The sequence below is a fragment of the Tamandua tetradactyla genome, chromosome X, assembly GCF_023851605.1.
Source record: "Tamandua tetradactyla isolate mTamTet1 chromosome X, mTamTet1.pri, whole genome shotgun sequence".
NCBI lineage: Eukaryota > Metazoa > Chordata > Mammalia > Pilosa > Myrmecophagidae > Tamandua > Tamandua tetradactyla.
In genome coordinates, this window is record NC_135353.1 from 101,462,318 (window position 1) to 101,477,278 (window position 14,961).

The following is a 14,961-nucleotide window of genomic DNA, read 5'->3' on the forward strand; positions in this document are numbered from 1 at the left end:
CAGTTCTCTAGGCACCATTTATTGAAGAGACTGTTCTGTCCCAGGTGAGTTGGCTTGACTGCCTTATCAAAGATCAAATGTCCATAGATGAGAGGGTCTATATCTGAGCACTCTATTCGATTCCATTGGTCGATATATCTATCTTTATGCCAATACCATGCTGTTTTGACCACTGTGGCTTCATAATATGCCTTAAAGTCAGGCAACGCGAGACCTCCAGCTTCGTTTTTTTTCCTCAAGATGTTTTTAGCAATTCGGGGCACCCTGCCCTTCCAGATAAATTTGCTTATTGGTTTTTCTATTTCTGAAAAATAAGTTGTTGGGATTTTGATTGGTATTGCATTGAATCTGTAAATCAACTTAGGTAGGATTGACATCTTAACTATATTTAGTCTTCCAATCCATGAACACGGTATGCCCTTCCATCTATTTAGGTCTTCTGTGATTTCTTTTAGCAGTTTTTTGTAGTTTTCTTTATATAGGTTTTTTGTCTCTTTAGTTAAATTTATTCCTAGGTATTTTATTCTTTTAGTTGCAATTGTAAATGGGATTCGTTTCTTGATTTCCCCCTCCGCTTGTTCATTGCTGGTGTATAGAAATGCTACAGATTTTTGAATGTTGATCTTGTAACCTGCTACTTTGCTGTACTCATTTATTAGCTCTAGTAGTTTTGTTGTGGATTTTTCCGGGTTTTCGACGTATAGTATCATATCGTCTGCAAACAGTGATAGTTTTACTTCTTCCTTTCCAATTTTGATGCCTTGTATTTCTTTTTCTTGTCTAATTGCTCTGGCTAGAACCTCCAACACAATGTTGAATAATAGTGGTGATAGTGGACATCCTTGTCTTGTTCCTGAACTTAGGGGGAAAGTTTTCAATTTTTCCCCATTGAGGATGATATTAGCTGTGGGTTTTTCATATATTCCCTCTATCATTTTAAGGAAGTTCCCTTGTATTCCTATCTTTTGAAGTGTTTTCAACAGGAAAGGATGTTGAATCTTGTCGAATGCCTTCTCTGCATCAATTGAGATGATCATGTGATTTTTCTGCTTTGATTTGTTGATATGGTGTATTACATTAATTGATTTTCTTATGTTGAACCAGCCTTGCATACCTGGGATGAATCCTACTTGGTCATGATGTATAATTCTTTTAATGTGTTGTTGGATACGATTTGCTAGAATTTTATTGAGGATTTTTGCATCTGTATTCATTAGAGAGATTGGTCTGTAGTTTTCTTTTTTTGTAATATCTTTGCCTGGTTTTGGTATGAGGGTGATGTTGGCTTCATAGAATGAATTAGGTAGTTTTCCCTCCACTTCGATTTTTTTGAAGAGTTTGAAGAGAATTGGTACTAATTCTTTCTGGAACGTTTGGTAGAATTCACATGTGAAGCCATCTGGTCCTGGACTTTTCTTTTTAGGAAGCTTTTGAATGACTAATTCAATTTCTTTACTTGTGATTGGTTTGTTGAGGTCATCTATGTCTTCTTGAGTCAAAGTTGGTTGTTCATGTCTTTCCAGGAACCCGTCCATTTCCTCTAAATTGTTGTATTTATTAGCGTAAAGTTGTTCATAGTATCCTGTTATTACCTCCTTTATTTCTGTGAGGTCAGTAGTTATGTCTCCTCTTCCATTTCTGATCTTATTTATTTGCATCCTCTCTCTTCTTCTTTTTGTCAATCTTGCTAAGGGCCCATCAATCTTATTGATTTTCTCATAGAACCAACTTCTGGCCTTATTGATTTTCTCTATTGTTTTCATGTTTTCAATTTCATTTATTTGTGCTCTAATCTTTGTTATTTCTTTCCTTTTGCTTGCTTTGGGGTTAGCTTGCTGTTCTTTCTCCAGTTCTTCCAAATGGATAGTTAATTCCTGAATTTTTGCCTTTTCTTCTTTTCTGATATAGGCATTTAGAGCAATAAATTTCCCTCTTAGCACTGCCTTTGCTGCGTCCCATAAGTTTTGATATGTTGTGTTTTCATTTTCATTCGCCTCGAGGTATTTGCTAATTTCTCTTGCAATTTCTTCTTTGACCCAGTCGTTGTTTAGGAGTGTGTTGTTGAGCCTCCACGTATTTGTGAATTTTCTGGCACTCTGCCTATTATTGATTTCCAACATCATTCCTTTATGGTCCGAGAAAGTGTTGTGTAAGATTTCAATCTTTTTAAATTTGTTAAGACTTGCTTTGTGACCCAGCATATGGTCTATCTTTGAGAATGATCCATGAGCACTTGAGAAAAAGGTGTATCCTGCTGTTGTGGGATGTAATGTCCTATAAATGTCTATTAAGTCTAGTTCATTTATAGTAATATTCAGATTCTCTATTTCTTTGTTGATCCTCTGTCTAGATGTTCTGTCCCTTGATGAGAGTGGTGAGTTGAAGTCTCCAACTATTATGGTATATGAGTCTATTTCCCTTTTCAGTGTTTGCAGTATATTCTTCACGTATTTTGGGGCATTCTGATTCGGTGCGTAAATATTTATGATTGTTATGTCTTCTTGTTTAATTGTTCCTTTTATTAGTATATAGTGTCCTTCTTTGTCTCTTTTAACTGTTTTACATTTGAAGTCTAATTTGTTGGATATTAGTATAGCCACTCCTGCTCTTTTCTGGTTGTTATTTGCATGAAATATCTTTTCCCAACCTTTCACTTTCAACCTATGTTTATCTTTGGGTCTAAGATGTGTTTCCTGTAGACAGCATATAGAAGGATCCTGTTTTTTAATCCATTCTGCCAATCTATGTCTTTTGATTGGGGAATTCAGTCCATTGACATTTAGTGTTATTACTGTTTGGATAATATTTTCCTCTAACATTTTGCCTTTTGTATTATATATATCATATCTGATTTTCCTTCTTTCTACACTCTTTTCCATATCTCTCTCTTCTGTCTTTTTGTATCTGACTCTAGTGCTCCCTTTAGTATTTCTTGCAGAGCTGGTCTCTTGGTCACAAATTCTTTCAGTGACTTTTTGTCTGAGAATGTTTTAATTTCTCCCTCATTTTTGAAGGATAATTTTGCTGGATATAGGAGTCTTGGTTGGCAGTTTTTCTCTTTTAGTATTTTAAATATATCATCCCACTGTCTTCTAGCTTCCATGGTTTCTGCTGAGAAATCTACACAAAGTCTTATTGGGTTTCCCTTGTATGTAATGGATTGTTTTTCTCTTGCTGCTTTCAAGATCTTCTCTTTCTCTTTGACCTCTGACATTCTAACTAGTAAGTGTCTTGGAGAACGCCTATTTGGGTCTAATCTCTTTGGGGTGCGCTGCACTTCTTGGATCTGTAATTTTAGGTCTTTCATAAGAGTTGGGAAATTTTCAGTGAAAATTTCTTCCATTAGTTTTTCTCCTCCTTTTCCCTTCTCTTCTCCTTCTGGGACACCCACAACACGTATATTTGTGCGGTTCATATTGTCCTTGAGTTCCCTGATACCCTGTTCAAATTTTTCCATTCTTTTCCCTATAGTTTCTGTTTCTTTTTGGAATTCAGATGTTCCATCCTCCAAATCACTAATTCTATCTTCTGTCTCTTTAAATCTATCATTGTAGCTATCCATTATTTTTTCTATGTTTGCTACTTTATCCTTCACTTCCATAAGTTCTGCGATTTGTTTTTTCAGTTTTTCTATTTCTTCTTTATGTTCAGCCCATGTCCTCTTCATGTCCTCCCTCAATTTATCGATTTCATTTTTGAAGAGGTTTTCCATTTCTGTTCGTATATTCAGCATTAGTTGTCTCAGCTCTTGTGTCTCATTTGAGCTATTGGTTTGTTCCTTTGACTGAGCCATATTCTCAATCTTTTGAGCGTGGACAGTTATCTTCTGCTGCTGGCGTCTGGGCATTTATTCAGATTTCTCTTGGTGTTGGACCCAGCAAGGTTGTAATATTTTTCTGTGAAATCTCTGGGATCTGTTTTTCTTATCCTGCCCAGTAGGTGGCGCTCGTGGCACACGTTTGTCTGCGGGTCCCACCAGTAAAAGGTGCTGTGGGACTTTAAACTTTGGAAAACTCTCGCCGTCCTGGGGGTTCGCTAGCCGAAGCGGCTTGAGCCGGCCCGGGGTCTGAACGCAGGGAGGGTTGCTGGTCGCCGCAGCCAGGGAAAGAGCCCGTCCGAATTTCCTAGTCGGCCCTGGGCAACAAGCGTGGCGGGAGGGCGCCAGCGGCAGCGGCCCGCCCGAGAGAGTGCACGTTCCCCGGGAGTCACGGGGTCACCTTTCTCCGCGGCCTGGGGGTTTCCGATCCAATTCTCTCAGTTGGTCCGGGGGCTGCGCGTGGTGTGGGCGCCAGTCGCCTTGGTTTCAGGGGACCACCTCTCCAATTCTCCCAGCCGGCCCGGGAAGGGGGAAGGGAGTAACTCCGGCCGCTTGCCACCCTGCCCGGTAAGGCCCGCGCGCCTCGGCGATCTCACCCGAGCTGCTTCTCTCAGCCAGCCAGCCGTTCCAGGATGGGGTACGCTGTCTTTTTTATCTCTGTTGTGGCTTTGGGCGCTTTCTGTATCGTTTCTACTCCCCTAGTAGGTGTCCTGGAGAAGAAACTAAGATCCGCGCGTCTTACTAAGCCGCCATCTTCCAGGAAGTCCCCTCCAATTGCTGTTTTTTAAAGGGTGCTTTTATGTTCACAAAAAACTTCCGTGTAGAGGTCTTCTAAGATGCAGAAATATCAGATGACTCAGAATTTGTGCATCCCATGGATGTAAGCAGTTAGAAATGAAGCACATGTGAGAATGCAGTCACTTTGCTCTGAATGTGGAGCAAAGGGAAGGACAAGGCAGATGAAGGGTTTACTCTCCCTGTGATTTGTGCATGTGGAGGAGGGAGGATGTTTAATTTTTTAAAAAAATGCAGTTTTATTGAGATATATTCACACAGATATATTCACAAAGTATACAAGCACTGGTTCACAGTATTATCACATGGTTGTGCATACAGAACCGTGATCAAATTTAGAACATTTTCATTACTTCAGAAAAGAGAAAAATAAAAAGGAAAACCCAAATCCTCCTATACTTCTTATCCCCCCGTATTATTGACCCATAATATTGGGGTAGTACATTTGCTACTGTTGATGAAAGAGTATTAAAATATTATTGTTAACTATAGTCCATAGTTTGCAATAGGTACATTTTCCCCTGTATATCCCTCTATTATTAACTCTTTATAATAGTGTTGTACATTTAGAAGTTCATGAAAATGCTTTTAAATATTTGTAGTTAATGATGGACATTTTCCACCACAAGATTCACCGTGTTATACATTTCTGTTTTAACTTTCAACTTTCCTTCTCATGACATACATGACCCTAAATCTCTCCTTTCTATCACACTCACACACCGTTCAGCACTGTTATTCTCACAATAATGTGCTACCATCACCCCTGCCCATTTCTAGACATTTAGGTTCAGCCTAGTTAAACATTCTGGACATCTTAAGCAACCTTCCCCATTCTTTAGCCTCATTCTATATCCTGGTAATCTATATTATATATTTTATGTCTATGAGTTTATATATTATTAGTTCATATCAGTGAGATCATAAAATCTTATTATTTCACTTAACATAATGTCATCAAGGTTCATTCATATTGTTGCATGCTTCAGGACTTCACTCCTTCTTAATGTTGAATAATCCATTGTATGTTTATATAATATTTTGTTTATCCATTCATCAGTTGATGAACACTTGGGTTTCTTCCATCTTTTGGCAACTGCAGATAATTCCATTATGAACTTGGTATGGAAATATCTGTTGAGTCTCTGCTTTCAATTCTTTTTGGTATACATGTAATAGATGGATTGCTGGGGTCACATGTTAACTCTATATTTAGATTTCTGAGGAACTGCCAAACTGTCTTCTACAGCAGCTGTAGCATTTTACATTCTCACCAGCAATGAATGAATGTTCCAATTTCTACACCTCCTCTTAACAACACTTGTACTTTTCTGTTTTTTAATAGTAGCCATTCTAGCGGGTATGAAATGGTATCTCACTGTGGTTTTGATTTGAATTTCCCTTACAGCTAATGATGTTGAGCATCTTTTCACTTGCTTTTTAGCCATTTGAATATCTTCTTTGGAGAAATGTCTATTCAAGCTTTTTGCCCATCTTTTGTTTTTTTTTTTACATGGGTAGACACCAGGAATTGAACTTGGGTCTCCGGCATGACAGGCAAGAATTCTGCCACTGAACCACCATCACACTGACCTCTTTTGCCCATTTTTAAATTTGGTTGTCTTTTTGTTGTTGAGTTGTAGGATTTCTTTAAATATTCTAGATATTAAACCCTTATTGGATAGGTGAGTTCCAAATATTTTCTCTCATTGAGTAAATTGTCTTTTTCACTTTCTGTGATAAAGTCCTTTCATATGCAAAAGTTTTTACTTTTTAAAAATTATTTTTTTAATTAAATATACCACATATTCACATACCATTAATCATCCAAAGTGTACAATCAGCAGTTCACAGTATCATCATATAGCTCTGCATTTATTATCACAACCTGCCACTGTAACAATTATCACGATACTGCCATTGTAACAATATTAAGTCTTTCATTCCATGAACATGAGATACCATTGTATTCTTTAGGTCTTCTTTAATTTACTCCAATGCTATTTGGCAATTTTCAGTGTCTAAGACTTATACTTCTTTTGCTAAGGTTTTTTAAAAAACATTTTTATTGATAAACCTTATCATACAAACATTCCATACAAGGTGCACAATCAGTGGCTCACAATACCATCACACAGTTGTGTATTCATTACCATGATCATTTTTTAGAACATTTGCATCACTCCAGAAAATGTTCTCTAGGTCCATCCATGTTATTACATGCTTCATAAGTTTATTCTGTCTTAAAGCTGCATAATATTCCATCATATGTATATACCACAGTTTGTTTAGCCACTCGTCTGTTGATGGACATTTTGGCTGTTTCCATCTCTTTGCAATTGTAAATAACGCTGCTATAAACATTGGTATGCAAATGTCCGTTTGTGTCTTTGCCCTTAAGTCTTTTGAGTAGATACCTAGCAATGGTATTGCTGGGTCGTATGGCAATTCTATATTCAGCTTTTTGAGGAACTGCCAAACTGCCTTCCACAGCACCATTTGACATTCCCACCAACAGTGGATAAGTGTGCCTCTTTCTCCGCATCCTCTTCAGCACTTGTCATTTTCTGTTTTGTTGATAATGGCCACTCTGGTGGGTGTGAGATGATATCTCATTGTGGTTTTGATATGCATTTCTCTAATGGCCAGGGACATTGAGCATCTCTTCATGTGCCTTTTGGCCATTTGTATTTCCTCTTCTGAGAGGTGTCTGTTCAAGTCTTTCTCCCATTTTGTAATTGGGTTGGCTGTCTTTTTGTTGTTGAGTTGGACAATCTCTTTATAAATTCTGGATACTAGACCTTTATCTGATATGTCGTTTCCAAATATTGTCTCCCATTGTGTAGGCTGTCTTTCTACTTTCTTGATGAAGTTCTCTGATGCACAAAAGTGTTTAATTTTGAGGAGCTCCCATTTATTTATTTCCTTCTTCAGTGCTCTTGCTTTAGGTTTAAGGTCCATAAAACCGCCTCCAATTGTAAGTTTCATAAGATATCTCCCTACATTTTCCTCTAACTGTTTTATGGTCTTAGACCTAATGTTTAGATCTTTGATATATTTTGATTTAACTTTTGTATAGGGTGTGAGATACGGGTCTTCTTTCATTCTTTTGCATATGGATATCCAGTTCTCTAGGCACCATTTATTGAAGAGACTGTTCTGTCCCAGGTGAGTTGGCTTGACTGCCTTATCAAAGATCAAATGTCCATAGATGAGAGGGTCTATATCTGAGCACTCTATTCGATTCCATTGGTCGATATATCTATCTTTATGCCAATACCATGCTGTTTTGACCACTGTGGCTTCATAATATGCCTTAAAGTCAGGCAGCGCGAGACCTCCAGCTTCGTTTTTTTTCCTCAAGATGTTTTTAGCAATTCGGGGCACCCTGCCCTTCCAGATAAATTTGCTTATTGGTTTTTCTATTTCTGAAAAATAAGTTGTTGGGATTTTGATTGGTATTGCATTGAATCTGTAAATCAATTTAGGTAGGATTGACATCTTAACTATATTTAGTCTTCCAATCCATGAACACGGTATGCCCTTCCATCTATTTAGGTCTTCTGTGATTTCTTTTAGCAGTTTTTTGTAGTTTTCTTTATATAGGTTTTTTGTCTCTTTAGTTAAATTTATTCCTAGGTATTTTATTCTTTTAGTTGCAATTGTAAATGGGATTCGTTTCTTGATTTCCCCCTCAGCTTGTTCATTGCTAGTGTATAGAAATGCTACAGATTTTTGAATGTTGATCTTGTAACCTGCTACTTTGCTGTACTCATTTATGAGCTCTAGTAGTTTTGTTGTGGATTTTTCCGGGTTTTCAATGTATAGTATCATATCATCTGCAAACAGTGATAGTTTTACTTCTTCCTTTCCAATTTTGATGCCTTGCATGAGCACTTGAGAAAAAGGTGTATCCTGCTGTTGTGGGATGTAATGTCCTATAAATGTCTGTTAAGTCTAGCTCATTTATAGTAATATTCAGATTCTCTATTTCTTTATTGATCCTCTGTCTAGATGTTCTGTCCATTGATGAGAGTGGTGAATTGAAGTCTCCAACTATTATGGTATATGTGTCTATTTCCCTTTTCAGTGTTTGCAGTGTATTCCTCACGTATTTAGGGGCATTCCGGTTTGGTGCATAAATATTTATGATTGTTATGTCTTCTTGTTTGATTGTTCCTTTTATTAGTAGATAGTGTCCTTCTTTGTCTCTTTTAACTGTTTTACATTTGAAGTCTGATGTGTTGGATATTAGTATAGCCACTCCTGCTATTTTCTGGTTGTTATTTGCATGAAATATCTTTTCCCAACCTTTCACTTTCAACCTATGTTTATCTTTGGGTCTAAGATGTGTTTCCTGTAGACAGCATATAGAAGGATCCTGTTTTTTAATCCATTCTGCCAATCTATGTCTTTTGATTGGGGAATTCAGTCCATTAACATTTAGTGTTATTACTGTTTGGATAATATTTTCCTCTGCCATTTTGCTTTTTGTATTATATATATCATATCTGACTTTCCTTCTTTCTACACTCTTCTCCATACCTCTCTCTTCTGTCTTTTCGGTTCTGACTCTAGTGCTCCCTTTAGTATTTCTTGCAGAGCTGGTCTCTTGGTCACAAATTCTCTCAGTGACTTTTTGTCTGAGAATGTTTTAATTTCTCCCTCATTTTTGAAGGACAATTTTGCTGGATATAGGAGTCTTGGTTGGCAGTTTTTCTCTTTTAGTAATTTAAATATATCATCCCACTGTCTTCTAGCTTCCATGGTTTCTGCTGAGAAATCTACATAGTCTTATTGGGTTTCCCTTGTATGTGATGGATTGTTTTTCTCTTGCTGCTTTCAAGATCCTCTCTTTCTCTTTGACCTCTGACATCCTAACTAGTAAGTGTCTTGGAGAACGCCTGTTTGGGTCTAATCTCTTTGGGGTGCGCTGCACTTCTTGGATCTGTAATTTTAGGTCTCTCATAAGAGTTGGGAAATTTTCAGTGAAAATTTCTTCCATTAGTTTTTCTCCTCCTTTTCCCTTCTCTTCTCCTTCTGGGACACCCACAACACGTATATTTGTGTGCTTCATATTGTCCTTCAGTTCCCTGATCCCCTGTTCAAATTTTTCCATTCTTTTCCCTATAGTTTCTGTTTCTTTTTGGAATTCAGATGTTCCATCCTCCAAATCACTAATTCTATCTTCTGTCTCTTTAAATCTATCATTGTAGGTATCCATTGTTTTTTCCATCTTTTCTACTTTGTCCTTCACTTCCATAAGTTCTGTGATTTGTTTTTTCAGTTTTTCTATTTCTTCTTTTTGTTCAGCCCATGTCTTCTTCATGTCCTCCCTCAATTTATCGATTTCGTTTTTGAAGAGGTTTTCCATTTCTGTTCGTATATTCAGCATTAGTTGTCTCAGTTCCTGTATCTTATTTGAACTATTGGTTTGTTCCTTTGACTGGGCCATATTTTCAGTTTTCTGAGTGTGATCCGTTATCTTCTGCTGGCGTCTGGGCATTTAGTCAGATTTCCCTGGTTGTTGGACCCAACAGGTTGAAAGATTTTTCTGTGAAATCTCTGGGTCTGTTTTTCTTATCCTGCCCAGTAGGTGGCGCTCGTGGCACTCGTTTGTCTGCGGGTCCCACCAGTAAAAGGTGCTGTGGGTCCTTTAACTTTGGAAAACTCTCGCCGTGGGGGAGGTTCGCCAGCTGAAGCGGCTTGGAAGAGTGCCAGCCGACCCGGGCATCCGAACGCGGGGAGGGTCGCAGGCCGCCGCAGCCCGGGAGAGCACCCGTCTGAATCTCCTAGCCGGCCCGGGGCGCCAGGCGGTCTGGAGAGTGCACCGTTCCCAGCCGGATCGGGAAGCCACGTGTTTGGAACGGACCCCGGTCACCGTTCTCCGCGGCTGGGGATCTCCGATCCAATTCTCCCAGTTGGTCCGGGGGGCCGCGCGTGGGGGGGGGTGCCAGCCGCTGCGGGTTGAGGGGACCGCCTGTCCAATTCTCCCAGCCGGCCCGGGAAGGAGGGAGGGAGGGACTCTGGCCCCCTGCCGCCCCAGCCCGGGGAAGCCCGCGCCCCTCGGCGATCTCACCGGAGCGGGTTCTCCCAGCCAATCAGCCATTCCAGAATGGGGTACGCTGTCTTCTTTATCTCTGTCGCGGCTCCGGGAGCTGTTCTGTATTGTTTCTACTCCCATAGTAGCTGTTCTGGAGGAGGAACTAAGACCCGCGCGTCTTACTAAGCCGCCATCTTCTCCGGAAGTCAGCCATATCTTTTAGTCATTTATCTATACCCTAGATAAAAGGAGCATCAGACACAAGGTTTTCTTCTTCAAGAATCAAGGTTATTGGAATACAGCTCAACAGTTTCAGGTAGTTCCCTCTAGCCATTCCAATGTACCATAAACTAAATATGATATGTATATACTGCATAAGAATAACCTCCCCGATAACCTCTTGAGTGTTTGAAATCTCTCAGCCACCGACACTTTATTTTGTCTCATTTCTCTCATCCCCCTTTTGGTTAAGAAGGCTTTTTCAATCCCTTGATGCTGGGTCCCAGCTTATCCCGTGAGTTCTGTCCCATGTTGCCAGGTAGATTTACACCTTTGGGAGTCATATCCCACACAGGTTATGGGGAGTAGCGAGATCACTTGCTGCGTTGGCTTAAAGAGAGAGGCCACATCTGAGCAACAAAAGAGGTTCTCTGGGGGGTGATTCTTAGGCATAATTATAAGTAGGCTTAACTTCTCCTTTGCAGAAATAAATTTCATAGCAGTGAACTCCAAGATCGAGGGCTTGGCCTATTGATTTGTCTGGCCCCACTACTTAACAAGAATATCGCAAATTCTCCAAATGGGGAAGCTGAATATTTCTTCCTTTCACCCTAGTGCCCCAAGGGGACCTTGCAAATATTTCTTTATTCATTGCCCAAATTACTCTGGGACATATTGGGGCATCATACTAACTTGGACAAACCAACAAAGTCTCACATCTTATTCAAGACTCCATGTACTTACGGTGTTCAACTGAACTGACTGTACAAGTTAAATTAGAAAATGCAGCTTGACTGACATTGGACAACAAAGATGGCGGCAGGAACCAGCAACTACTGGGAAGATCTCAGGAAACAGGCTCGACAACTGGAAAATGAACTTGACCTGAAACTAGTTTCTTTCAGTAAACTATGTACAAGTTACAGTCACAGCAGTGCCCGAGATGGAAGACGCGACAGTTCTGACACAACACCTCTTTTAAATGGATCAAGCCAAGACAGAATGTTTGAAACAATGGCAATTGAGATTGAACAGCTTTTGGCAAGGCTTACAGGAGTAAATGATAAAATGGCAGAATATACCAGCAGTGCAGGTGTCCCCTCCTTGAATGCAGCACTGATGCATACATTACAGTGACATAGAGACATATTGCAGGATTATACATATGAATTCCATAAAACCAAAGCAAACTTTATGGCCATACGGGAAAGGGAGAATCTCATGGGATCAGTACGAAAGGATATTGAGTCATATAAAAGTGGGTCTGGAGTAAACAATAGAAGAACTGAACTATTTTTGAAAGAGCATGACCACCTTCGAAACTCAGATCGTCTGATAGAGGAGACAATAAGCATTGCTATGGCAACAAAAGAAAATATGACTTCACAGAGAGGAATGTTAAAGTCAATTCAGAGCAAAATGAACACTTTGGCCAATCGTTTTCCTGCTGTGAACAGCCTGATACAGCAGATCAACCTTAGGAAGCAGCGAGACTCACTCATCCTGGGTGGTGTTATCGGTATCTGTACTATCCTATTGCTGCTCTATGCTTTCCATTGACAGAACATCTCCAAGAACTCTAGACAACCACCGCTTTCACACCCTGATCTGGAATAAGGAATAGAAGGAGGAAGTTGATTGTCCTGGTAATTAAGCCTGACCAGCAAGAGTAATTCAAGGCTGCTCATGATGGACTTTGAGACATGGTCAAGCTGAGCTGAAGCCACAGTTTTTCTGTGCTATCTTTTCTAACACACATTTCGCGGTTTTGTTTTGTTTTGTTTTAAGGTTTCAGTTGTTTTTGTCTCCCTAGGAGGTAAATATTCCAGTCAAGCACAGAGATTCTGTGCTTCAGAGATAGTGTTGAAGCCTGATGATATGCCAGGTCTTACAGCTAGACTTTCCAGAAAACCAGGTTTCTCTGTCTCCAAAGGCTGTTTTTATTTCAACCACCAGATCGAATAAAAATAGCTCTTTTCTTTTTTATTTTCCACTTGAAACAAGAAATGACAAGAAATCACAAATCAATTCTTGATAATCTGTGCTGTAGGTTTATACTCTATGTCCCCAACTCTTTTGGTATTCAAGAAAAATTTTTCACAGATTCTTTGAGATGCTGACAGGTCAGCCTCAGCATGGCTAAGGTAGTATGTAGACAGCAGACAAACACTGCAATAAAAAGCTTTTCTATTTCTTTTTATTGTGTGCACACTGGAGTTAACTATATGGCTGGAAAAACATTAAGAATGATTTTTTTAAGGAAGCAGTCGTTTTGATTTTTTAATTTTTTTGCACTGGACTAATATATGCTACTTCAAGAAAATGAGATACCAGTTCTACCATGTCTAAAGAAACTAATAGTCAATGTCTGTCAGTGTCCCCAAACTATTCCTCATCCAGTCTGGATTAACACTGATGCTGAGTGAGAAGACTGCTCAGTTTTCAAAGAGATCTATTCAACAAGCCACATGTATAAAGACATTGAGAGGCTGCCATCCAAATAATTCCATTTATAAATGCTCCACAATTAATGAGCAAAAGTTTGAGAACTACTGCCTGATGTACTAAGAATTCTGTGTTCTGTGATAACCTATTCATTCCAAACCTGTTAAGCTTTTCCAAACATCCAGAGAATGGTTTCACTGTTGAAGTAACCTGTAACAGAATCTGTTTTCCATCTGCACCTATCTTCTATTCCCATCCCTGAACAGTGACAAAATTTTAAGCCAGCCAGCAGAATTCCTTTCAAGTTTAACCATTTTCTTAATTTCTGTGAATTCATTATCTTTCTTGTCTAACTAAACTACCACAAACAGTTTGAAGACTTCCAACATCTACACTTCTCGTCAAGGAAGAAGACTGTTCTTCACCATCGGGACTTACTATGGTATTTAGGTTTCCAGCTGCTACAGGGAATAAAAGGATGTTTGCGTGTAGTTCTTAACTACATCGTGCTGTGTAGATGCTGTTGTTCAGATGAACTTGATATACAGGCTGATGGTTAGATTGACACCCAGTGTGATACAGAGACTGAAGAGGTGTTTCATTCTAATGTCGAAATTTTATTACATTCTGGGTATGAGGGGCATTTGATATATTTTTTTTAATTATGGAGGTTTATTTTTCTAAATATGGGCTGATTGATCAACTACTTACTTGGGATACCCTTAAAAGAAAGTTAAGTTTTTTCAGTATGAACCTTAAAAGGATCAGGGAAGTAAGTTCATTTATTAAATTTTCTGTTGGGAGAACAAAACTTCTCTCCCCTGACACTTTATTATCTTTGATTTTTCAAAGGGCCTTGATCGGTGGTTGTGTCTCAGAATTTATAGTACTTTGGGTTGCTATATAGTTGGCATTTATAAAATCTGAAGTATCATAAATAAAGTTATTTATTTAATTATACTGCCAGTCTTTTTTACTGGTCTGATTATTTGGTGTATTCATTAAAACTGATTATATGTGAGTAAAACAAGGACACAAGCTAATCTATCTTGCTATAACTAAGCAAACAATTTTGATGGCTGATGAGCCTTTCCATTAGAGTTATATGAAGTGATAGAATTTTGTTGGTTATTTTCTTTATGAAACTAAAGAAACCAGTTCTTCCAAGGAAGTTGAAAAGGCTTGGTATAGATGTTAGTGTCAGGTAGTTCTGACAAACCTCCCAGTGCTGTAGCCCACAATGAGATGTCCCAGGGCCCAATGTAAATGAACAGTGCTTTTCCTTCTTGGGGCATTTGCAGAAAGAAAGCCCAAAGCAAGAGAGCTGGGGTGTGCCATTTACAGGAAGAGGCTCAATCTGTCACCCATAATAGCTGATTTGAACTCTCCTTCAGTTTCATGGCTTTTGAATTCTTTTTAATTAGCCATTTTAGCCTTCTCCCCTTTTTTGCTGTCTTCCTTACAGGCCAGTTGCTAGGCTCAGGAGCCAATAGTAAATTACTTGCTTATACAGTCAGAACCAGGAAAACAGAAGGAATTTTCTACTCCTGGTCCCAACTAAATATTGCCTCTTAAGAAAATTATTCTCCCTCAGTGATTGTCTTATACAGTAAATCTTTCCTTTGTGGACCTTTTTAGTAAC

The 14,961-nt window shown here is 39.0% G+C and overlaps 1 protein-coding gene and 1 pseudogene across 1 annotated transcript in view; one reads left to right on the plus strand and one right to left on the minus strand.

Annotated features, from left to right (window-relative positions):
• Window positions 1-14,961, minus strand: part of KIF4A (kinesin family member 4A) — a 230,614-nt gene that overhangs the window by 70,778 nt on the left and 144,875 nt on the right. The window lies entirely within an intron of this gene.
• LOC143671478 (Golgi SNAP receptor complex member 1 pseudogene) lies at window positions 11,670-14,216 on the plus strand (annotated as a pseudogene).